Source organism: Hevea brasiliensis, chromosome 10 (genome assembly GCF_030052815.1).
Source record: "Hevea brasiliensis isolate MT/VB/25A 57/8 chromosome 10, ASM3005281v1, whole genome shotgun sequence".
Classification (NCBI taxonomy): Eukaryota; Viridiplantae; Streptophyta; class Magnoliopsida; order Malpighiales; family Euphorbiaceae; genus Hevea; species Hevea brasiliensis.
In genome coordinates, this window is record NC_079502.1 from 99251560 (window position 1) to 99277400 (window position 25841).

At 35.7% G+C, this 25841-nt stretch overlaps 1 non-coding gene and 1 pseudogene across 1 annotated transcript; both read left to right on the plus strand.

Moving 5' to 3' along the window:
• Nucleotides 1-13898: 13898 nt before the first annotated feature.
• On the plus strand, nucleotides 13899-17186 carry LOC131169443 (NADH dehydrogenase [ubiquinone] flavoprotein 1, mitochondrial-like; annotated as a pseudogene).
• A 7713-nt stretch (nucleotides 17187-24899) lies between these two features.
• LOC131170055 (small nucleolar RNA R71) lies at nucleotides 24900-25007 on the plus strand. Its single transcript, XR_009140998.1, has one exon. It is a non-coding gene; the product is annotated as a small nucleolar RNA R71 (small nucleolar RNA).
• The last annotated feature ends 834 nt before the right edge of the window (nucleotides 25008-25841 follow it).

A 25841-nucleotide genomic window follows, 5' to 3' on the forward strand; every position in this document is an offset into this window, starting at 1 on the left:
TATGATTAATATTACTGGGTGTGTGAGTGCTCCAAATTACCTTTTTGCTGTTATGATGTGAATTCATTGTTGATGTTGCATTTCACTCTACAAGGTGCATTAGTTTTAGATAGTTATAGAGATTATGGTTAAAATTGATATTTTACTCTCTGAGTCGAACGCTCACTCCTGTTCAATATTTTTCCAGGCTACAGGAGGATGTTTTTGAGGTTAACCTGCTTTTCTCCCTCGCAGGTCGTTTATTTATTTTTGTATAAACCTATAACTTCTAGAATTTCCGCATGTGTTAGAAGTGTTTAATTGATTTGGGTCTGTAATCTAAATTATTATTTTGGACCTGTAAAATTATTATCACATGCATGTTTGATGGACTGAATGAGGGAGCTGAGCTCCCATTTATTTTTATGTTGATGTGAGTATGTGGAGGGTGAGCTGAGCTCCCCAATTGTTTATATATTGTGTTTACAGGTCGGGTGAGTCAAAAACTCCCCGTTGAAATGTCCATTTTATGGCCGGACTCTGTCCGGTTGATTTCTTGAAATTGGGCCCAAATGGGCCTTAGAGTTGGGCTAAGGAATAGTTAGGCTTACTACGGGCCTCGGGGGCTTTAGGATGGCCCAGGTCCTAGTGCCGATCCGGCCCATAGATTGGGTTGTGACAAATGTGGTATCAGAGCCTAGGCTCCAGATTCTTAGGGAATGTTTGTCTAAAATATTGGGAAGAGTCTAATTGGAGTCACATGCGAAAAATTGGGTCCACATTCGTCTTGCATTGTTATCTTTGCTTCTAGTTTTTGCTTCATATATTATGTGTAAATATGAGTCTATAGAGCTGTGTAACATGCTGTTTTGAATATTGTGGGCTAATGCTGCTGAATTTCAAGAAAATACGTAGAAGCAGGAGAGCTGCCACTGCACCAGAACCAGATGTGCCTGACGAGGTGTCAGCACAGGATGAGGCGCCTGCCCCGAGGAGGTGGGGTAGGAGGCCTAGAGCTGCTCAAGTAGAAGAGCAGCTGCCACCAGTTCAGGATCAGTCTTTTATGGCACAGGGTCCCATGGACCCAATGGCAGCTACTCTAGCTGGGTTGCAGAGAACCATCGATATGATGGCGCAGTATATGGTCCACCCTCCACAGCAGCAGCAGTCCACCGCACCAAGAGGGGAACCTTACAAACAGATAATCAATTTTAAGAAATTGGTGCCTGGTACTTATGATGTGTCAGACGATGCATATCGATTTTTGGATTCCTGCAGACAGGCGAGCGAGTTGCGATTGGTGATAGAAGACTTATAGAGTGTATGCAGCATGTCATGGGGCCTATGCCTAGACAATGGATGAATGACTACATATTTCCTCGGATGGAGGGTTTGTCGTGGACTCAGTTTGTGGAACTGTTCATCAATCGGTTTGTGCCAGAAAGCTTCAGAGATCAGAAGCAATGGGCCTTTGAGGCCTTAAGACAGAATGGCAGGTCTGTAGATGAATATGCTACAGAATTTCTGGAATTGAGCAGGTATGCCCCTACAGTAGTAGCTACAGAAACTATGAAGGTGAAGAGATTCCTAAAGGGGCTTGACAGGAGGTATGCAAACCTGGCCATGATGTCTGATCAGTCTTTTGATGTGGTAGTTGATCAAGCCAGACAGATTGAGATTAGCTATGCTGTGGATGACAGCAGAAGGGCAAAGAAAAACAGAGCAGAGGGTTCTTCAGGTGTTCCCCACATGGGTACTACGGATAGTGGTGGCCAAACTAATTACAGAGGAAGAAGCAGGAATAAGAGGAGTGGTTTTAGACACAAATCTCGAGGATTCAGACTAGGGTATAGATCCAGCAGTGGTCACAGTTCAGGGTACAGCAGTTCTGGGTCTGGTTCAGGATCCTCCTTGGCACCTTGTGCACAGTGTGGAAGAGGACATTCAGGACCTTGTATGATGGGTTCAGGAGCATGCTTCAGGTGTGGCCAACCAGGTCACTTTGCTAGGGAATGCCCTGTGTTCAGCGAGTCACAGATGGGGTCACAAGGTTCTGTTGCAAATGTTCCTCGTCAGTTGTATCTTGGTGCTTCCAGCATGGCAGGTAGTCAGTTCAGTGGCCAACAAGGCCGAGGACAAGGGGGACGTGGATTTGGAGGCAGATCAGGAGGTAGAAGTTAGTATCAGGGTTCTGCCACTCAGGCTTCAAATGCAGTTGTGGCAGGTATTCTTCTGGTTTGTTCCTATGAGGCTCGTGTTTTAATAGATCTGGGTGCTACACACTCATTTGTCTCCCCTGTGTTTGTCATGAGATTGGGTAGAAACCCTACAACTTTAGAATGCCCTTTGTCTGTAGCTACCCCGCTTAGTGACAACATAGATGTAGATATGATTTTTCCGGGTAGCCCAGTAGTAGTGGATGGAAAGATCCTCCCAGCAGACTTGGTTCCTCTACCAGTAATGGATTTTGATGTAATTTTGGGGATGGATTGGTTGGCAACTCATTATGCCACTTTAGACTGCAGGAACAAAAAGGTATATTTCCACATACCTGGTGTGGAAGAGTTTAGCTTTGATGGTGACAGGAGTGTGGCTCCATATAACTTGGTGTCAGCAATTAGTGCTAGAAAAATGTTGAGGCGTGGATGTCAAGGGTATTTGGCATTGGTGAGAGATACCTCTGTAGAAGGTGTCAACATGGAAAATGTTCCTGTTGTCAGAGAATTCATGGATGTCTTCCCTGAGGAGCTTCCAGGATTGCCACCAGGAAGGGAAATAGAGTTTTGCATTGATGTTGTGCAGGGTACGAACCCCATATCAATGCCGCCTTACAGGATGGCACCAGCAGAATTGAAAGAGTTAAAGGAGCAACTACAGGAGCTTTTGGACAAGGGTTTCATACGTCCGAGCACTTCACCCTGGGGCGCTCCTGTTCTATTTGTGAGAAAGAAAGATGGGTCATTAAGGTTGTGTATTGACTATAGACAGCTGAACAAGGTGACTGTGAAGAACAAGTATCCACTTCCTCGGATCGATGATCTGTTTGATCAGCTCCAAGGGGCTAGATTCTTTTCCAAGATAGACCTGCGATCAGGCTACCATCAATTGAGAATCAGGAATGAGGACGTGTCCAAAACGACATTCAGGACAAGATATGGTCATTATGAGTTCTTGGTGATGTCTTTTGGACTCACTAATGTACCAGCAGCCTTCATGGACTTGATGAACTGAGTGTTCAAGCCATTTTTGGACCGTTTTGTCATCGTATTCATAGATGACATTTTGGTATACTCTCGGACCGAGGAAGAACACGTGTGGCACTTGAGGATGGTGTTGCAGACTTTGAGGGAGCACCAGCTATACGCCAAATTTTCAAAATGTGAATTTTGGCTAGAAAGCATCTCATTCTTGGGACACGTGGTTTCTAGTGAAGGTATTCAAGTAGATCCCAAGAAAATTGAAGCTGTAACTAATTGGCTTAGGCCTACAATCCATCGAGGTGCAAGTTTTCTGGGTCTAGCTGGCTACTATAGGCGTTTTGTGCAAGATTTTTCCAGGATAGCGGCTCCCCTAACTAAGTTAACTCGGAAGAATGTTCATTCATTTGGATAGATGACTGTGAGGAGAGTTTCCAAAATCTTAAGGAGTGTCTAACCACCGCCCCGGTGTTGACACTACCGATGAGTGGCGAAGGATATACCGTGTACTGTGATGCCTCCAGAGTTGGCTTAGGGTGTGTTTTGATGCAGAATGGAAAAGTAGTGGCTTATGCTTCAAGGTAGCTGAAGAGGCATGAACAGAACTACCCCACCCATGATTTAGAAATGATGGCTGTAATCTTTGCACTAAAAATCTGGAGACACTACCTGTATGGTGAAGTGTGCGAGATATACACCGACCATAAGAGTTTGAAGTACATCTTCCAACAGAGGGATTTAAACTTGAGACAGAGGAGATGGATGGAGCTTCTAAAGGACTATGACTACACCATCCAGTACCACCCTGGGAAGGCCAATGTTGTAGCAGATGCTTTGAGCAGAAAATCTTCTGGCAGTTTGGCGCACATTTCATTAGAGAAAAGACTGTTGATTCAGGAAGTACACGGGTTGATGGATTAAGGTTTAATCCTAGATCTTTCAAATGAGGGGGTATTATTGGCTCATTTTTCAGTGAGGCCAGACTTGCGAGACAGAGTTAGAGTTTCCCATTACAGAGACCAACAATTGATGAAAATCATAGAAAGAGTACAACAGGGTGAAAGTAGTAAGTTTGGATTTGCCAATGATGGCGCCCTAGTGCAAGGTTCTAGGATATGTGTGCCCGATGTGGACAATCTCAGAGATGAAATCATGCGAGAGGCACACTATACACTGTACAATGTCTACCCAGGTTCCACCAAGATGTACCATGATGTGAAAGATAGCTATTGGTGGAATGGCATGAAGAGAGACATAGCAGACTTTGTGTCCAAGTGCTTGACTTGTCAGAAGGTGAAGTTTGAACACCAGAGACCGTCAGGGAAGTTGTAAGAGCTCCCTATCCCAAAATGGAAGTGGGAAATAATTACTATGGATTTTGTGACTGGGTTACCTCGTACCACGTGAGGATATGATTCGATATGGATAATTGTAGACCGCCTAACTAAATCAGTTCACTTCTTGCCTGTGAAGATCACATATTCTGTTGCACAGTATGCCCGACTCTATATTCGAGAAATAGTCAGATTGCATGGAGTTCCTGCTTCCATAATATCTGACAGAGGGCCCCAGTTCACTTCTCAATTTTGGAGAAAGTTGCAAGAGGCACTTGGCACACAGTTAAACTTTAGTACTGCTTTCCACCCTCAGACAGATGGACAACCCGAAAGGACAATCCAAACACTGGAAGACATGCTTCGCATGAGTGTTTTGGATTTTGGAGGTCAATGGGATGATCAGTTAGCTTTGGTGGAATTTGCCTACAACAACAGTTACCATTCCAGCATAGGGATGGCACCCTATGAGGCACTATATGGAAGAAAGTGTAGGTCTCCTCTGTGTTGGACAGAAATGGGAGAAGCGAAGGTGCATGATGTAGACCTAGTGCAGTACACTTCAGAGATAGTTCCTTTAATCAGGGAACGATTGAAAACAGCTCTCAGTAGGCAGAAGAGTTATGCAGACCCCAGACGAAGGGATGTAGAGTTTGCAGTAGGCGACTATGTATTCCTGAAGGTTTCTCCAATGAAGGGAGTCATGAGATTTGGAAGGAAGGGCAAGTTGGCACCTCGGTATATTGGACCTTTTGAGGTTACTGATAGAGTTGGAGCAGTTGCCTACCGGTTGGAGCTACCACCCAACATTTCTCATGTTCATCCCGTATTTCACATCTCCATGCTCAGGAAATACATTCCTGATCCTTCTCATGTACTACAGCCGGATGTAATAGAGCTAAAAGAGAACTTGACATTTGAGGAGCAACCTGTAGCCATAGTGGACTACCAAGTGAGACAGCTAAGATCAAAACAGATCCCTATGGTTAAGGTTTTGTGGAGGAGCCAGTCAGTGGAAGAGTGCACCTGGGAGTCAGAACGGGATATGCGTAGCAAGTACCCTTATCTGTTCAATGTGTAATCCTGTACTTTATTCTGCCTTTTGTAAAATTCGAGAACGAATTTTCTGTAAGGGGGGAAGAATGTAACACCCCTAATTTTTAAATTTGTTATTTTTGGGTAAATATTAATATTTTATTTTATTTGAATTTTAGGAAATTATTTGAAATTTTTCGAATTTTAGAAATCGGGTTCGATTTTTCGAAAATAAAAACTTTGATGATTTTTAAAAATTAATTTAAAGACCACGTGGCAAAACTAAAAATATATTTAGAATCTACGAATTTTTCTGAGTTTTCTGGAATATTTTTGGAATTTTTGGACCTAGTTTTCGGTCCCAAGGCAGAGTAAAAATTCAAAATTTTGTATTCTGAATCGAACCGACAGAATCAAACCGGACCAAATCGGACCGATCGAATCGGACCGGCTTCTTTCTTTTTCTTCCTCCCCGCGCGCGTCCCGACCCCTCTCTCTTTCTCTCCCGTTTTCTCTCTCCTCCCTCCTCCCCTTGCAGCCGCTCCCGCCTCCCAGCCACTGCCGGCGTGCTTCCCACCACCTCCCCTCACGGCCACGCCTAGAACGCCGCAGAAAGGCGCGGCGACGCGACATGCAAGCGCGCCGCTTCGTCTTCCCAGCTGAAATCTGACCGATCCGGCCACCAATCGGATAGGGTCTTATGTCTAAATCCATCTACTCGTCGAGAGCTTTCCATAGATACCAAGAACACTAAAATCCATTGAGCGGTTTGTCCAATTTTTGCCCGGGAAGTTTTAGCCAATTTTGACTTTTGGGCTATATTTCTCGCAAACCGTGAACCCCACGAGAAAACTGAGAGTACCAGAGCGCTCCACTCGTCGAGAGCTTCGCGGCGATATAAATTTTAAATTTTTCCGACACTGTTTTTCGGTGGGTCCCACGGAACTTCGCAGTGTTTTTCCGAGCATTTAATGAGCTTAGAAAATTTCGCAAAATTTATGTACTAACCCCCGTGTTGTGGGCTTCGTGTAGGTATCTTCAATTCACGAAAATTCGACAGTTGTCCGGATTTGTGAATTTCCAGCCAGACAGATCGGCTACCGGAAAAAGTCTCCGAATTGAATCGAGGTTTTGGCTACCCCACCATTATCAGACATCCTGAGCGCGTCCCCAGAGTCAGAATCAGCAAAGGTAAACCTGAACCTTGCTTTTTCGTAATTTTCTAGTGCTTAAATAGGATTAAAAATCCATAAAATATTCTTGGTAACTCAGAAAATTATGATTCTTCTTGCAATAGCCTAGTAATATTGCTAAGGACCGCAGGGCAAAGTTTTAGAATTTTTAGAGCTTATTTGGGCAGTTTTTACAAAAATGATCAATTATAAGGACTAAATTGAAATTTTACATATTGTGATGGATGACTGATTTGATGGGCCCAGGAGGGGCTGTGTGATGTGATTGAGTTGTGGATATATGGGTTGTGAATATAGAAGTGTGTTTTTGAGCCCTTTTGTAGGTTGGGTAGGTCCTAGGTATAGGGGAGACTCTGCCGGATTTTCGGCACGACTTAGGACGTATTTGGTCTTTTCTTGATTTGTATTGAGTCATTTATATTAAATAATTGTAATGTAATTATCAGGTGAGCCGGGACAGCCTTCTTCCTCCGCCACCGCCACAAAGGACCGTTGTCAAGTCTGTGAGTAAAATATTAATTTTAATTGTAATTTCGATATTATTATATGTTTAAGCATGCCCATGCATCACCTATAAGTATGTATCTATATAGTTAAACTCTAGGCACGTTTTATATTGCATTCTCAATTGTGAAAGTGCCATGGATGTTGTTGTGGTAATTTGGAGCAGTGTGCGTGCGTTGGCGTGCGTGTGATGTGGTGTGGACTATGGATAGGACGGGTAGACACAGCTTGAGATCTTCGCTGGGACTCGATCCTTCGGGGTAGACACGGCTTGAGTTCTTCACTGGGACCCCGATTTGGTTATTAAGTGGAAGTCCGAGCTGAGTTCTTCGCTGGCACAGGTTGGATTTAAGAGAGCTGTATAGGGGATCAGCTCCCATATATTATGATTGATATTACTGGGTGTGTGAGTGCTCCAAATTACTTTTTTGCTGTTATGATATGAATTCATTGTTGATGTTGCATTTCACTCTACAGGGTGCATTAGTTTTAGATAGTTATAGAGATTATGGTTAAAATTGATATTTTACTCTCTGAGTCGAACACTCACTTCTGTTCAATATTTTTCCAGACTACAGGAGGATATTTTTGAGGTTAACCTGCTTTTCTCCCTCGCAGGTTGTTTATTTATTTTTGTATAAACCTATAACTTCTGGAATTTCCGCATGTGTTAGAAGTATTTAATTGATTTGGGTCTATAATCTAAATTATTATTTTGGACCTGTAAAATTATTATCACATGCATGTTTGATGGACTGAATGAGGGAGCTGAGATCCCATTTATTTTTATGTTGATGTGACTATGTGGAGGGTGAGCTGAGCTCCCCAATTGTTTATATATTGTGTTTACAGGTCGGGTGAGTCAAAAACTCCCCGTTGAAAGGTCCATTTTATGGCCGGACTCTGTCCGGTTGATTTCTTGAAATTGGGCCCAAATGGGCCTTAGAGTTGGGCTAAGGAATAGTTAGGCTTACTACGGGCCTCGGAGGCTTTAGGCTGGCCCAGTTCCTAGTGCCGGTCCGGCCCATAGATTGGGTTGTGACATTTTTTGAGGAAAAAATCGATTGCTAATAGCAAATGATTTTAATCGGATACTATTAGTAAATAATTCACTAATCGGTTGCAAATAAAAAAATTGAGGGAGAATTTTTGGAGAAAAAAATCGATTGTAAAATCGGTTGCTAATCAATTACAAAAATCAGTTACTATTAACAATCGATTCACAAATCGGTTGCAAATCAAAAAAAGAAAATAAAAAATTGAGCTAAAATTTTTGGGTGGAAAAATCGGTTGCAACAATCAGTTACAATTAATAATTGATTCGCAAATCAGTTGCAAATAAAAAAAAAATTAGGCAAAAATTTTTAGAGAAAAAAGTTTAGTAATCGATTTACAATTAGTTACAAAAATCGATTGCTATTAGCAACTGATAAGAAATTTGTTGCAAATAACAATTGATTTTAGCAATATATTTTAAATCGATTGCTAACTCTGGAACTAATTAAAATAATTCTTTAATTTAGCAGCTGATTTCCTAGATCATTTGATGTTATCAATCAATTTTAAAATCGATTGACGTTAGCAACTGATTTTTTAATCGGTTGCTAATAATAATCGATTTTAAAATTTGTCACTAATTATATATTTAAAATTTTTCTAATATCAATTAGCAACTGATTTAGTAACCAATTATAAATCGATTACTATTAATTATTAATTTTAGCAACCAATCATAAATTAGTTACTAATAATAACCAATTCTTAAATTAATTGCTAAATTTTTTTAAATTAATTATTTTACTAATAAAAATCAAAATCATAAATCATAAATCATAAATCGATTGTAAATTTAATTATTAATACCAATTAATTTAAGTTAGTTGCAATAATTGATTATAAAATTAATTATTTTTTTATAATGAATAATATTTAATTAATTATTCCTTCATTTATAAGCCAATAAAATATTATAGCAAACAGTATAATTATTCTAACAAGTATTCTACTTCCGTTGAACCATTGATCATTGCTTGTCTTTCACTGGGCAGTGAAAAGGATAAAAAAGATTGCCCCTTACAGTTACAAAGGTTCTTAATATTGTATATAGAATTTATGTAAATTTTATATTTAAAATTTATAATTTATGCAATCTAATTAGCAATTCAAAAAAAAAAAAAAAAAAAACCCTTTCCAATCATCAGCTGCTGAGCTAAAGTTCACTAATAATTTTTGTAGTGATTATTATGCAGATAATTAAAGATTTATATAAATAAATTATTAAGATATTTATTAAATTTTTTATATTTAAATTATTAATTTAATTTAATTTAAAATCATTAATTTAATTTAATTTAATTTAGAATTACTGACTTATAATTCCTAAAAATTATGAATTTGAATTAAATTATAAAAAATTATTTAAATATAATTCAAAATTAATTTTAATTTTGATCAAATGAGTTTTAATTTAATTCTAATTCAAAATCGGACCGTGGACCGTGCCACCCGTAATTTTGCCAAATTCATACCAAACCATTGGGTCGTAAGGCGACACAAATCAAATATTAAAAACAAGTTTGCAAAATTTGTTGGCAAGTCAATTTCGTTTCACGTGGTCAATTTCCCACAAGTGGTCATTTGACTCGTGGCGGTAACGCGTCAATTATCTACAAGAACATGTCGTACAGGTTGGAGCAAGACCAGACACCAGCTTTCACACAAAGCAACTGTTGAGATCATTATCGCCACAATAAAACCAAATTTCTGTCTTCTAATTAATTATTATTGCTAGATTGCAAGATGGATGCAATTAGAGTTTGCAAATTTTGATTCCATCACTCGACCCAAGAAAAGATTTGCAAACAATTTCAAATGGCACAAAATTTGAAAATGTATATAAAACTAATGGTTCAATTAAAGATCAATCTAATATTTGTATAATTCTACTTAAAAATGACACATTTTGATTGATCTAATTAACTAAATTTTTTAAAAAAAAAAAATAAATAAAATTAACTTTTTTATAAAAATTAATATTTTGATCTAAATCAATCCACATCCTATAAATTGGCTTGAACTCTTTATTTTTACAGTAAAATGATGGATAATTTATTTAGACATAAATAAAAAAATTAAGGACAATATTTAACTTTTTTATTTTAAATTTATAAATAATAATTGATAATTTTCTTTTATAAATTTTAATTGAGACTTAAATTTAAAATTTTATAATCCACCAACGACCCCAATACTATTAAACTAAAGTCTATTGATATTGTTAATAATGATTATTATGTCTTATCAAACTGAAGAAAAAGTAAAAGAAGAAAATCCATGTAAAATCTAAAGGAGACTTAAAAGAAAGTTGAAGGGGTCAGTCTATATAAAAATAACAATTAATCATTTCTCGGTTGTTTAATCAAGCTGGCCACCAAATTCTGATAAATATAGTAAACCAGGAAATATTTCAGTCCCTTTCATATTATGAAGAAACAGAGCAATAAATTGCTGTGATATTTACATTTTGTTTACTTTTTTTTTTTTTTAACTATTTAGTGTTCTTGCTATTGAGAACTGAGATTGAAATGCCCATACCCAAGAGAAAAGGCTATTGATGTATATATGCTTATAGTTTGCAATGCACTGTAGAATGTTAACATTGTTTTCATCTTAAATCTATCAAACGTTTTTCATCTTTAGATTTTATCAAATCCTATGGTGGGTCTATTTTTTTATAATTTTTTAATCTTTTCACGATGGAGTGTTATATAATATGATGAGTACTAACATCATATAATAAAATATAAAATAAATCACATATTTATTTATAATTATACTAACATGTAAGGATTCTATTATCATAGTTTATGGATATAATATGGTAGACTATAGTAGCATACTTTGCGTACGAGACATGACAAGCTTAACTTTTCATGAGTTGATATCTTGATTTTTGTTGTGCTAATCTGTGGTTAAAAAATTACTGAAAATTTTTCTGGATGATTAATAATTAGTTTGCATCTTTTGTATCGGGAAATAACAGACCTTTTGGAATAAATGAACAAGTACTTTTCATTGAATAACGCTCTTTACAGAGGCTTTTAAGATTGTCATATAAAATTTATGTAAAGTTAATATTTAAAATTTATAATTTATGTAATCTAATGAATCCAAACCAACTAAACTTGACTTAAACAAATCTTTCAACACTTTATTCCTAATGTTATAATGCGTCTCCCACTAATTTTTTTTTCTTAGATGATTTGTACGGAAGAATTCTTTCACCAATTTATTATCATTTACTAAATGATGCTTGTTTAGCTAATTTGACTCTTTAATTATATTAATAAAAGTGGGTTTCAATAAAATAATAATAATAATAATAATACAATGTGGTGCACGCTGTGACCGACTAATAAGTGTTCCACTATGACCAACTAATATAGGTTCTAACAAGCAATAATTATTGATTTTACTTTTGTAAAATATATGGGAAAAAAAATTAAAATTTTGCTAAAAAGTTTTTTTTTCGAAAATTATTATGTTTTTGGCTATATGTACAGTAGACCTAGTCAACCTGGCCAAAGTTAAGCATACCTGGTCAACAAAAGCTTGATTACTAAATATTTAAAGCTTAATTACACCGTCATATTTATTGGGAAAATTCTATTTTAGTTTATTTTTAATTTTTAGTTTAATTTAGTTTAAAATTTTTAATTTAAACTTAATTTAGCCCAAAATCAAGAAAAATTAATTCCAAAATCAAGAAATTGAACTTCTATATTTTTTATTTAAATAAAAAAATAAAAAAAATTAGCCTATAAATTTTAATTTTTAGGCTAAATTTAGCTTAAATTAAAACTTTTAGGCTAAATTGGATAAAACATTAAAAATGGGCTTAATGGAACTTCTCAAGTAAATACAGGGTCTAAATTAAATATTTTGTCATTTTTAATTTTTTTGTTTATCATCAAAAGTATTTTAGGGCCAGAAAATTAATTTTAAATATGCAGTTTTACACACTAAGAAAAGTAATTTTAAATATGCTTTCTCTAGCATCAGCTTGAAATATTCAGAATATATAATTTTATAATACTCTTAGGGTCTGTTTGGTTTGCATATTAAAATTGAAATTAGAATTAATATCAAAATTAGAATCAAGTGGAATTGAAAAGAAAATAGTGAATTTTTATATACGTTTGATTTACTGCAGAATTGGAATCAACTCATTTTTAAAGTGTTTAATTCGCATATACAAACTATGGAATCAAATTCAAATTTCTTTTGAATTTGAATAAAAATTAACTAAAATTGTTCTTTTATGCTTTTTTTTTTTATATTTTTGCCTTTCAATGTTAATTAATTATATAAAAATATAATTAATATTTCTTTTTGTATTTTTAATAATAATTAATTATAAATTTTCTATTATGTTTAATTATAAGAAAAAATAAAAACAATAGTTTTTGAACCTTTTAATTTAAGTAATTAAATCAATATAATTATATATGTATTTCACTTAGTGATAACATGAACATATTTGTAGTTTTCTAATGGAATTGGAAGTTGTATGCATATTGCTATGGTAATAATGGCATGCATGTAAAGTAGTATCTTCTCTCTCTTTTTTTTTCTTATCTTCTTGAGGGTGTGATGCCAAATATATGATCAAGTCATTTAAATTAAAGCGTGGATTTAAATGAGATTTTTCTTTTTTATAAGCAAGCAAGCAAGCAATTTTATTAAAATTATTGGCCATGAAAAACTTAATACGAGTACATCCTTCTGAACCCTGGTCAATAGACCTCCCCAAAACACTCAACCTATATGTGGCATGTTAAGTGAAAACACCTGATAAAAAGATACAGACCATCCAAGTAAACCAAGATATAGCTAAGACAACACATCAAGCCAAAATGAGAGGGTTCAAACCCATAACAACACTTAAGCACTAAGATCAAACAGAAGGACACATAACTAACTTAACATAAATTTCGAAAGTAATGAGGTTAAACTCTCGTAACAACAGATGCAGAGGAGCTAGAGGAATGCAACAAAATCCTTTTGATGCAAATTGCCTTACTTTGCTAGTTGATTAGCAATGGAGTTAGCTTCATGTAAAACGTGAACAAAGGATACATGAGGCAATGACATCTTGAGATTCTGACTTAAACTTGAGCCAAAACTTAACTCTAGTTTGAATTATTCTTTTTAAGGATGAATAAAGCCATAAAAAATAATTAACTATAGTAACAATTTCTTCTCTTATAAAATCTCTCTAAAAACATTGAAATAACAAAATAAAAGACTCGCATAACAAATACAAAGGAGACATTGACATAACTACATAAATTTTAATTTTGGATTAAATTAACCAATATCATTAGATATTTTTGTGTTAAAACTTAAAAATGATGACCAATATCATTGCACGTTGTGAAATGTTTATAATAGTGATGTTAAATACCAGATTTATGCATCGAACAAAGTTTTGATATTTTAATAAATTATAGTTGCTATGAATGCGATCGGTTGCTTTTAGGTTTTTCCTTTTCCAAATTTTTTATAATTATTACAATTGTTTTTATATAATAATAATGATGATGACGATGATAATATATGATGGTGAACACTAACTAATATGAGTGGATTACAAGATGGATGGTGTTGGTCGTTTTACGAAACGTTTAAGTATGGTAATAGGTCGAATATTTATGGATATCAAATTCGATGGAATCCTAATAAAATGAATTTAGATAGTTTACACTTGAATTTGTATGTTAAATATATGTTATCCGTAACTCATTCATATAAATAATTAATTAAATATAAAATATTTATTTTTGTAATAATATTTATAAATTATATATATATGTGTGTTATATTTTAAACAAGTAAAATTTAAATATTTTATATAATTATTAAAAAATAAATTAGTAATAAAAATAATTTTTATATAAATTATTAATTAAAATATATAAATTAAATGGGCCAGCTATTTTTCGAATAATAATGATTGAATTTGAGGTTGGTTTGATAATTGATAAAAAATTTAAATTAAGTTTAAGACGAATTCGGATATTAAAAATATTAATCAAGTTTAATTTTGGACATGATGATTTTTGTATGCTACCTCTTACCATCCCTTATTAAAATCAAATTTAGAAATTGATTTCCCATTTTCCTTTCAATTCATTTTTTTCTTGAATGGTCTAAAATTTACAAATCCACGGACGCACATAACATAACAGCTACTGTAGCTCATCATGTACGGTGTCAAAGAATCTTGCCAATGGGTTGTCATTTATAGTGCTCTACAAGTAATTTTTCAGCTTGAAGCGCCTTTCATTTTTTTATTTTTGCATGAAAAATAATCATATCTCTCCATCAATGAATGCGCGCAATTGATTGATTTTAGTTTTTTTTTTTTTTTACCCCTTGATTCTCGATAAGTGGTGCAAATTTGAGTCATGGATGAAGACTCAATGCAAATAATTAATATCACCGGATCACAAAATGAATGGTAGATTTAGACTTAGTTTGCTAAAATCAACTTAGGAAATTGATTGGCATGTGAATATATGCTGGATTGCAAAATGAATGTTAGCTAGATTTAGACTTGATTTGCTAAAATCAACCTTAACGATTTGCTAGATTTATAGTGATGCGGAACATTTATTTTATTTTATTTTTCTATTTTAATAGGAATAGTTATTATTTATCCAATTTCATTAAAATAAGCTATTTTTTTATTTTATTTAGATTTTTTTTATTGTATTTATATTTATCTAAACTCTGGCATAATAGTTATTTTATTCTAATTAGTTGAGGACTATCAAACCTTATAAATACCCTCTATCATATTCAAATTTTGTAACTTTGTTTATTTCTTCATTTTTCAAAAAAAGCTTTTTTGCTTATTTTTATCTTTTCTTCTTGAGGTTTCGAATTAAACCTTTGTTGTTCTTTTAAGATTGTTCTTGTGACAATCTTTACATGCTACAGGCTATGTCAGGTGGAATCAGAGTAAGGATTTCACCCTCATTACAATAGCCAATACTGGTGGTGGTGGTGGTGGCAATCAACCTTGAAACGGTGATTAGGGGTTACCAGCTATTTGGAGAGCAATCAAAGAGCATCGAAACTCTATAACAAAAATTATGCAACAATTGCGAGAGATCCAAGAGCAATTGTGCACTAGAGTGAATGTTAGTGAAAATAGGAATCAAGATTCAAGCCACAAAAAAATAATAGTTTCAGATCATTGAGCACCCAAGCTGCAAACGCTGGAAGTCCACAGCCTCCACCACCTCCTCCACCTTCAGAGAAAACCCATTTTGGTGGATTAAAAGATGAGGACTGGATTTTTACCAACTTGTCTAGGTTGCATGACCCTTTTCTCAAAGGTGCCATGAAGCGGGGAGACTGGTATAAAATAAAGGACTTGGTACTTAAGGGTGTTGATTGGATTATTAATGAAGTCAAGAAGTCTAGCCTCCAAGGACGTGGTGGTTCCGGTTTTCCCTCTGGCCTCAAATGGTTATTCATGCCAAAAGTATCTGATGGACGTCCCTCCTACCTCGTGGTTAATGCTGATGAAAGTGAACTTGGAACTTGCAAAGATAGGGAAATCATGCGCCATGATCCACACAAGCTGTTAGAGGGCTGCTTAATTGTTGGGGTGGGAATGAGAGCCTCTGCTGCATATATCTACATTAGGGGTGAATATGTGAATGAACGTAAAGACCTGGAAAGAGCACGAAAAGAAGCTTATGGAGCTGGGTTATTGGGCAAGAATGCATGTGGTTCTGGCTATGATTTTGATGTTCATATCCACTATGGTGCCGGTGCTTATATTTGTGGTGAAGAGACTACACTTTTAGAAAGCCTAGAAGGAAAACAAGGGAAACCAAGGCTGAAGCCTCCCTTCCCAGCCAATGTAGGGTTGTATGGCTGTCGCACTACTATTACAAATGTGGAAACAGTGGCTGTCTCTCCCACCATTTTGAGGCATGGACCAGAGTGGTTTGCTAGTTTTGGCAGGAAGAATAATTTTGGAACAAAATTGTTTTGTGTCTTAGGTCATGTGAACAAACCTTGCACAGTTGAAAAGGAGATGAGTATTTCTCTCAAAGAGTTAATAAAGAGGCACTGTGGAGGTGTTCGAGGTGGATGAGATAATCTACTTGCAGTAATACCAGAGGGTTCTTTTGTGCCGTTGATTCCCAAGCACATATGTGATGATATGCTAATGGATTATGATGCTCTAAAGGCTGTCTAGTCAGGGCTGGGGACTGCAGCTGTGATTGTTAAGGATAAATCTACTGATGTTGTGGATGCAATTGCTAGGTTGTCATACTTCTACAAGCACGAGAGTTGTGGGCAGTGCACTCCTTGCAGGGAGGGGACAGGATGGCTTTGGATGATCATGGAAAGGTTGAAGGTTGGGAATTCAAACTTGGAAGAGATAGATATGCTTCAAGAGGTGACAAAACAAATTGAAGGTCACACTATCTGTGCATTGGGAGATGCTGCGGCTTGGCCTGTGCAGGGCCTCATAAGGCATTTTAGACCGAAGCTTGAAAGAAGGATTAAGGAGAGTATAGAGAGGGAGTTGCTGGAGGCTGCTGTATAAGGTTTTCTATGCAGGCTCCTTTTTGTGTCTTATACCTTTACAGGAGACTTTTAAAACTAATAATTGAGCGTGAATATGCATGCACTTAGGTGATTATTATTATTATGAAATTGATATCTATATTTCTAATCAATGCTTTTAAACATTGCAGATGGGTGATCAATTGTTTTTTTTCTTCTACATTATTGATGTTCAGGATCTATAAGAATTGTTCAGATTGGATAGTGATTTCTTGAACATTTTATTTTTCTTGCTACATTATTGATTTTCAGGATCTGTAAGAATTAACAAGAATGCCTGTATTCTGTGATAACATGTTTAGAGAATATTAGATGACCATTTTTGTCCTCAAAGAAGGCACAAATAGGGATAGTGGGGGTGAGGAGGAAAAACCACCCATCTAGGCTCTATACCTCGTAAATTGCAATACTACGGAATCTTATCAGTTTTTCTCTCAGCAGGAACATTGAAAGCTACTAAGCTATTTTGGATTTGTATGTCTTCTACTAGTGTAAGAATAGGCTTCATTTTCTACCGCTGTATTGCTCCCTTGTGGCTTGGGACTCGGTTTTTTGTTTGGTGATTTTGGAGTAGAGGAGGGAGTTGTAAATCACTTGGAAATAAATTATTATTATTATTAGGTGCATTAAGGATAAAGAAGGAAAAGTGTTGGTGAAAGATGAAGACATTAAAGAAAGATGGAGAAATTATTTTAATAATATCTCTAATAATAATTAAAATGGTAATAGTGTGAATCTAGACTACATAGCAATAGAAAAGAATGTGAATTATACTAGAATGATTAGATTTTTAAAAGTAAATGAAGCACTTAAGAGAATGAAAGTGAGTAAAGCCTGTGGACTGATGCGTCCCAACCGCAAGTGCACGGGTCGTACAAGTAATATAGAAAAGATATCGATCCCACGAGGAGTTGTGTTAATGATTGAATTTTCGATATAAAAGTTGACTAAATTGAAGTATTCATGAAATTAAAATAATGAATTAATGGGTAATGGAGTACGAAATCTAAATGTGCAAATTTAATATTCTATTCAACAATGTATTAATTAAACTAAAATTGCATCAAATTGAAATAAGCAAGTTCAAATATGGCAATATTTAAAATGGCAAATGATTAAATTCGATTAGAAATTAACAATGGTAAAAAGGCGATTCCGGAGTTCGGGATTTCATATTCAAGCTATTTTGGGATTTTCCCTAGCTAGCCCAATCCATGAAATTTATGGGTTTAAAGGAGATTAATTCTAAAATCCTTTGAAAACTCTTTCGAGTGAGACAAAGAGTGCCTTAATTAACTTAATCCTACTTTCGTGGAGTTAAAATTAACCAAGACCCATTAGGTTCTTTAATCAATCTATTAAAACCCTCTTAACCCTTAGTCTATTTCTAGATCTAAGTTAATTAAGTCCAATTTCTTGATTAACTATCACTTGGTTTTCTCCTTTCTGCTTCAACCAAGGATTAAGAACATAACTTAATGGGGCCCTTCATTAAGCATGTGAATAAGCACACAAGAAATGGATTAAACCTCATAAATTCATTAAATTGGGACTAACCCAGTTCAAATCCACAAAAATAACTAAAATATTACATCCCTTACTCCAGAATCAAAAGTAAACTACTCACTATCCATAATGCTTATAAGATATGATGAGTTTAAATGGAAATAAAGCTTTAATCTAAGCTAAGAAGTAAGAAATTAAACACTAGAAATGTAGAAAAATGTAAAGGAAGGAAGAAATCTGCAAATCTTGGTTAAAAATGGTGTGGAAGGTGAAAATGACTCCTCAAATTCTGCCTCTCTTCTCCTCTTCTTCTTTTCTCCTTGCCTCCCTTCTAAAATGAGAAAATGGGACTATTTATAGCATTTTTCTGACATGGAGCCCTAAAATGGTATGTTCTAGGAGGAATTATTTGAGGGAATCTCCCGACTCATTAATGAACTCTTCATGGGATCAGCATAAGTGGATCGCATAAGTTATGCACTCCCTTATGCGCTACCGGTTCTGGGTCACTTATGCGGCCGCATGACTTGGTGCATAGGTTATGCACAATTTCGTGAATGTGCATAAGGGAGGCGAGAATGTGCATAAGCTATGCACTCCTTATGCACATTTCGGGTTCTCGAACAGTTGATCTTTCTCCTTATGCAGATCTGCATAGCTTATGCAAGTTATGCACGCTTGGTCAATGCATATTTCAAATTGAAAACTTGTTTTGACATCTTTTGCTGTAGAAGACACTCCTCAATGGCAAAATTCTCTTTAGTCCTTCAAAACACCATTTTTCCTACAAAACAAAGTAAAATTACAAATTAATCCAAAATTGACAATTATGGAAAACTAACTAAATAACTAATGAAATTAGCTAAAAGTGACTAATAATCAAATAAAATAGCTATGAAATTAAACCTAAATGATTATGCAAAATGTATGCATCAAATACCCCAAACTCAAGCTTTTGCTTGTCCTCAAGCAAACTTTAAAATAAAATGCAAAAATTTTTAGGGTGCCTTATCCAAAGAACTATGAAAATCACCTATTAAAGTAACTTAACACACCTTCACCATACCAAAGAATCCATATACCCATCCTTCAAAATGCAAAGAATCTAATGCTTATCCAAGCTTTCACCGCTTAGCCATCAAGTCAATTATCATTCAAAATCCCCAAACCAACAAATCAAAAGAGATAGTCATGCTCAAAAAGAATTCTAGGACAATTGATAACCAAAGTATCTCAACATGGAATGATAGAATTGAATGAATAGATGAATAGTTTTCCAATCCCATAGGCAAATTCCCTACTCCTATCTCCACTAATGTAGCAAGTACTATCAAGAGATCAAAGGTCTTTTTAGGGATGTAATGAGGCCATGGGGTTTAAAATGAGGCTAAGAAGAAAGATGGGTAAAAGTATTCAAAGCATGAGAATATTTTCAATTTTTAAACATAAGGTACACTTCTTATTTTATTATAATTTTTTCTTTTTCTTCTTTTTTTCTTTTTTTGTATATATGGAGGAGAGAAGTACACAATGAGAATTGTCAAGTGCTAGCATAGTTTACAAAACACATAAAAATGGAGGGACATTTTGATACTTTAGACTTGTATTTTGCATTTTCTTTTGATGATTGTCCCTAAAAATGCCACCCCCAAACTCATTTCTTTTAATACTTTGGGTGGATTTCTTTCATTTTGAATGGCAATAGTGAAAAGCACATATACTAGCACTTTTACAAGATGACAAGCACTTCTTCTCCTTTTTGTATATTTTTTCTTTTTTTTTTAATTTTTTAGAAAGTGTACCTAATATTCAATATTATTCTCATGAAAAGGGTTGGAGTGTTTGGTTCATTGGCTAGGTAGCAATAAGGATTTCAAGAAAAATTAGGGATAAAAAGGCTCAAAGGGGTTTTCAAAGGTCAATTTTAATTAGGAAAAAGGGCCAAAGGTTTAAAATGAGAAGGTTTAAATCAAAGAATGCCTAATCATCTCTCTTTTCAAGTATAAGCTGATATTTCGCCTTGAAAGGTTTAGAAAATTTGTTCTAGGATTGGTGAGACATCATTTGACTACCTTATATCCAATAACTCCCTCTAAACACTCCAATCTCTAAAGGACTAGTTGGGTGGCTTTTTGGCTAAGAAGATATAGGCAACGGATAAACACTTCAAAACTTTGCACCTCTTAGGAAACTTTCGATCCACAAACCCAACTAAAGGTAAGTCAAATCACTCTCATAGGCAACTTTTCAATACTCAAGGGATTTGGCAAAAGATTTTAATGCATGATGCATGATTCCTAAAAATGAGCAATGCATTAACTAAATGGAAGAAGTCTATTTGTGTGCAAAGTGTATAATTTCTAAGTGATGTATAATGTGTGTGTAAATGTGTTATGTATATGTATGTATGGATGTATATGTAAAATATTTACAATATATGTAAATGAAATGGGATGAGATGTTCATATACTCAAAATGTAAAAAAAATGAAGCAAAAATCAAAATGAATGTGCACCCCCAAACTCAAAATTAGACATTGTCCTCAATGTCTCAAGTAGTGCATTATCAAAATTCAAAGTAAAGAGAAATTACCAGGAATTGTGAAATTTAAGAGCAAAAGGAAAGAGTTACCTGGTATAGAGTAGATGAGAATTCAAGGAATAATGGTGATGCATAAGAGGCTGTACAGGTTATGCAGAGTAAAGTGCTGTCCAAAACATGTGCATAAGTAGGGTGCATAAGCCGTGCGGTTCTGCATGAGTGGCAATAAGGGTTGCATAGGCTATGTAAAATATTTGCAAAATTTTTTTTTTTTTTTTTTTTTTTGGTCATGCGGAAGTGCATAAGTTATGCACTCTCCTTATGCAAGTTTCGGTGACCCTTGAAATTTTGAGGAGCGAAGTCATGCGGGAGTGCATAAGTTATGCACTCCCCTTATGCAAGTTTCGGTGACCCTTGAAATTTTGAGGAGCGAAGTCATGCGGGAGTGCATAAGTTATGCACTCCCCTTATGCATCTCTCGGAAGTGGTTGTTCGTAAAATCGGGTCATGCGTATGCATAGGTTATGCACTCGCTCATGCAATCGCTCGCAATTTTGGAATTTTGGTTGGTGGTCATGCGATGTGCATAAGCTATGCACTCGCTTATGCACTCGCGTGGGTTTTGAAATTCGTAATCTTTGGTTATGCGTATGCATAGGCTATGCACATTGCTTATGGTGTCTCGGCAACTTTGGTTTTTCTGTGTTGCTGGTCATGCAGAAGTGCATAGGTTATGCACTCTGCTTATGCACCCCTCGGCAAGTTTGAATTTTTTGGAGTTTCTGGTCATGCGGAAGTGCATAACTTATGCACCTTCCTTATGCACCCTTCGTGTTTGATTTTTCTGGTTTTCGTCATGCGTATGCATAGGTTATGCACTCGCTTATGCACCCTTCGCATTGGAGTTTTGGATTTTTGGTTATGCGTATGCATAAGTCATGCACTCTCCTTATGCAAACTTCGCAGAGAGAAAATGAAGGATTTGAAGTTATGCAAATGTGCATAAGTCATGCACTCACCTTATGCAAGGTTTGTGATATGAAATTTGACAAAATGAGGTTATGCAGAGTTGCATAAGCTATGCACTCTCCTTATGCACTTGCAATAAAGGTGAAAAATGGCAAGAATTGTGGTTATGCAGGATTGCATAAGCTATGCAGTTGCTTATGCACAATTCAACAAAATTAAGATTGCAAAGAAACATGATTTGCAAGTGTGAAAAATACCCTAAAATGAAGAAATATAATTCCATGAAGCATAAACCATGAGAAGTTTCACCAAAAACACATCAATATATACAAAGTATATCAAAAAGGCATCACACAAGCATGTAAAAATGGATCCTACATAAAAGACCTTTGAGAACTATGCCATTTTAAGACAAATTCTGCAAATCAACATTTAGCACATAAAACTCCATAAAATTTGCATGAAGTTGCATCTAACCACAAATGATGAAATGAAGTCTCCAAGTTTTGCCAAGAAAATGCAGCATTTTTACCTTGAATCCTACAACCCAAAGAAGCTCAAAACTGCAAAAATGACTCACTTACCACCATATTAAGATTAAAATCACACATACTTAAAAGTCTCACACCCAACCTCACCAAAAACACAAGCCATCTGCTGCAAACACCCTCTTTGCTGCAGAATTTCTTCTTCCTCTCTGCATAAACCAGATTGCAGCTCAAGGACAGAATCTATCTGCTGCAGACTTTTCCTTTTCTGCAGATTGCATTTTTCCTCTGCAATAACCAGATTGCAGCTCCCAATAGTTCACCAGCCTTTCTTCATTGATATACATCTACAAGGGACAAGATTTAATAATGTCAAAAATTGAATTTGAGGAAATTTAAGATAAAAACAAAATTAATGAAAATGAAAGTAAATCAACAAAAGCAAAATAAAAGGACTTGGGATGCCTCCCAAGAGCGCTAATTTATAGTCCTTAGCTAGACTCTTTTCATGTTTCATGGTGGCTGAAATTGGAATTTGTTGCCTCTGTTTCCAATAGGTGCTTCAATGAATCTATACTTCATTTTCTTTCCATCACATGAGAAGATCCTTGTTGCTTTGTCTAAAAATCCGACCATTTCTTTCTTGATAACCTTTGGTGCATCTTTTTCTTTGAGAGATGGTTGCTTTACTTCACTTTTCTCCACTTCCTCAACTTGAAAGATTGGTGCCATAGGACAAGGTGGATTACTATTCAAATCTTGTGCAAATGCAGCCTCTTTTGGATTTTCATCATTGATACTCCCTTCATGGATAAGACAACTTTCAAGAGAAGCCTTCGGATAGCTCTTTCTAAAGTGCTCTTTTACTAACTCATCAACTATATCAATTCTCAAACAAGAGTCTACATCTTCATGTTGCTTCTTCTTATCATTGCCAATATTGAAGACTAACTGATCCTCTCCGATTCTAAGAGTAAGCTTTTCACCTTTCACGTCAATCAAAGCACCACCGTAGCTGTGAAAGGCCTCCCAAAATGATTGGCATATGAGAATCCTCTTCCATGTCCAAAATGACAAAGTCAATCGATGTAAAATTTTCCAACCTTCAGTGGTCTATTTTCCAAGATCCCTTCTGGATATTTAATTGATCTGTCTGCCAACTGAAGAGAAATGTGGGTTGGCTTAAGAGCTCCCATGTTAAGCTTCTCATAGATGGAGAGGGGCATAAGGCTTACACTAGCCCCTAAATCACATAAAGCTTTTATAAAACATGATTCCCCAATATGGCATGGAATTGAAAAACTCCTGGATCCTGGAGCTTTGGAGGAAGTTTCCTTTGAAGGATAGCACTGCATTCCTCGCCAAGGCTACAGCCTCATAATCTTCAAGTCTTCTTTTGTTTGAGAGAATTTCTTTCAAAACTTAGCATAAGAAGGCATTTGGGAAAGAGCATCGATAAAAGGCACATTTATATATAGCTTCTTCAAAACCTCTAAGAACTTCCCAAATTGCTTATCAAGCTTGGCTTTTTGAAATCTCTGTGGAAAGGGAAGTTGTGGCTTGTAAGGCCTGGAGGTATATATTTCTCTTCTTTCTCTCCAACCTCCTCTTTACCTTTTCTTGCACTCCCTTTTTCACTCTTTTGTTTTTCATCTCCTCAAAATCTTCCTCATTTTCTCTCTTTTCAACTTTTTCACTCTTCTCATTATGCACTATTTTACCACTCCTCGGTGTGATGGCATGACATTGCTCCTTGGATTTTCTGTTTGACTAGGAAGTTTCCCCATAGAATTGGTACTTGATGAGCATGCTTGTTGTGCAATCTGATTTTCCAAAGATCCTATTGTGTGTTTGCATTTGTTCCAGCCTTGCTTTCATCTCTCTCAACTCTTCATAACTCTTAATTTGATTAGCAAGAATTTCTTGTAATAAAGCCTCTGTGGTGGAACTTTGTTCTTTCAGACTTGGTAAAGTTGCAGTATTTTCATTCAAATGCTGAAAACTAGGTGGTGGTTGCCTAGGTTGTTGGTATTGATGCTCTTGTTGTGATGGAAAGTTCGAGATGAAGCTAGATTTTGCTCATTCTCCCATGAAAAATACGCATGATTCCTCCAAGCATATGAAGGATAATCTACTCCACAGCTCATTGTTCCTTCTGCATAAGTAACTTGTTGAGAACTTCCAGAGCATGATGATGAACTGACTAGCATACTTAAATCCTCCATTTTCTTAGCAAGGACATTAGTGAGTGCATCAAATTTGGCATTGATCATGTTGAATGGATCAAGCTCATACATTCCAAAGAACTTGCCTTTTTGAGTTGGAGTTGACCCTCTTGGACTACTACATATATGACTGTTCTTTGATTTTTTCTCTAATAACTCATAAGCTTCATCTTCATGCTTAATGATGAATTCCCCTCCAGTTTGAGCATCAATGATTCCTCTGATAGCAGGAGTGACATTTGTGTAAAAATTCTGGTTTATCATCCATTTAGGAATGGCATGATGTGGACATTGTCTCTCCAACTCCTTCCATCTCATCCATGACTCATAAAGAGTCTCATCTTCTCTTGGTCTAAAAGCAATCATTTGATTCCTCAACTCTTGAGTTTTTTCAGGTGGAAAGTATTGGGCAAGAAATACATCAGTGAGCTGCTCCCAATTTGTAATTGAGTTGTGAGGTAAAGAATCAAGCCAATCCAATGCTCTATCTTTCAAAGAGAATGGAAACAATTTTAGCCTTGCTGCATCATCAGATACTCCAGGTTGTTTTTGCATGTCACAAATCATAGCAAACTTCTTCAGATGTGTGTGTGGATTTTCAGAAGGATGACCCCCAAATTGAGAATTCTGAATCATTTGAAGGACTCCAAAATCCATCTTGTAACTATTTACATCAATTCTTGGTCTTGCTATGCTCTCTCTCAAGTCATCAAAACGAGGAAAAGCATGATCCATCATACTTCCCCTAGGCACCTTAGCATTAACAACTTCTTCACCATGGGCTGCATTTTCATTATTTTGACTATTTCCAGCATTACCAACACCAATTCTAATTCTTTCATCAGCCATGTCTGCTTCTAATTCAGTTTCTATCAAGGCTTCTTTTCTTTTTCTGGTTTCTTTCTTGTTGGCCTTACAAAATTTCTCAATTTCAGGGTTGAATAATAAGGATGTATCACTTGTGCTTCTAGCTCTTCTCATAAAAGATTAAGAGTACCTGAAAAAGAACAAACAAACACAAAATGAAAAGATAATAGAGATAAAACTAAAAAACAACTAAAATGATCAAGAATTCAATCTTAAACAAACAACTCCAAGAACGGCGCCAAAAACTTGATGCGTCCCAACCGCAAGTGCACGGGTCGTACAAGTAATATAGAAAAGATATCGATCCCACGAGGAGTTGTGTTAATGATTGAATTTTCGATATAAAAGT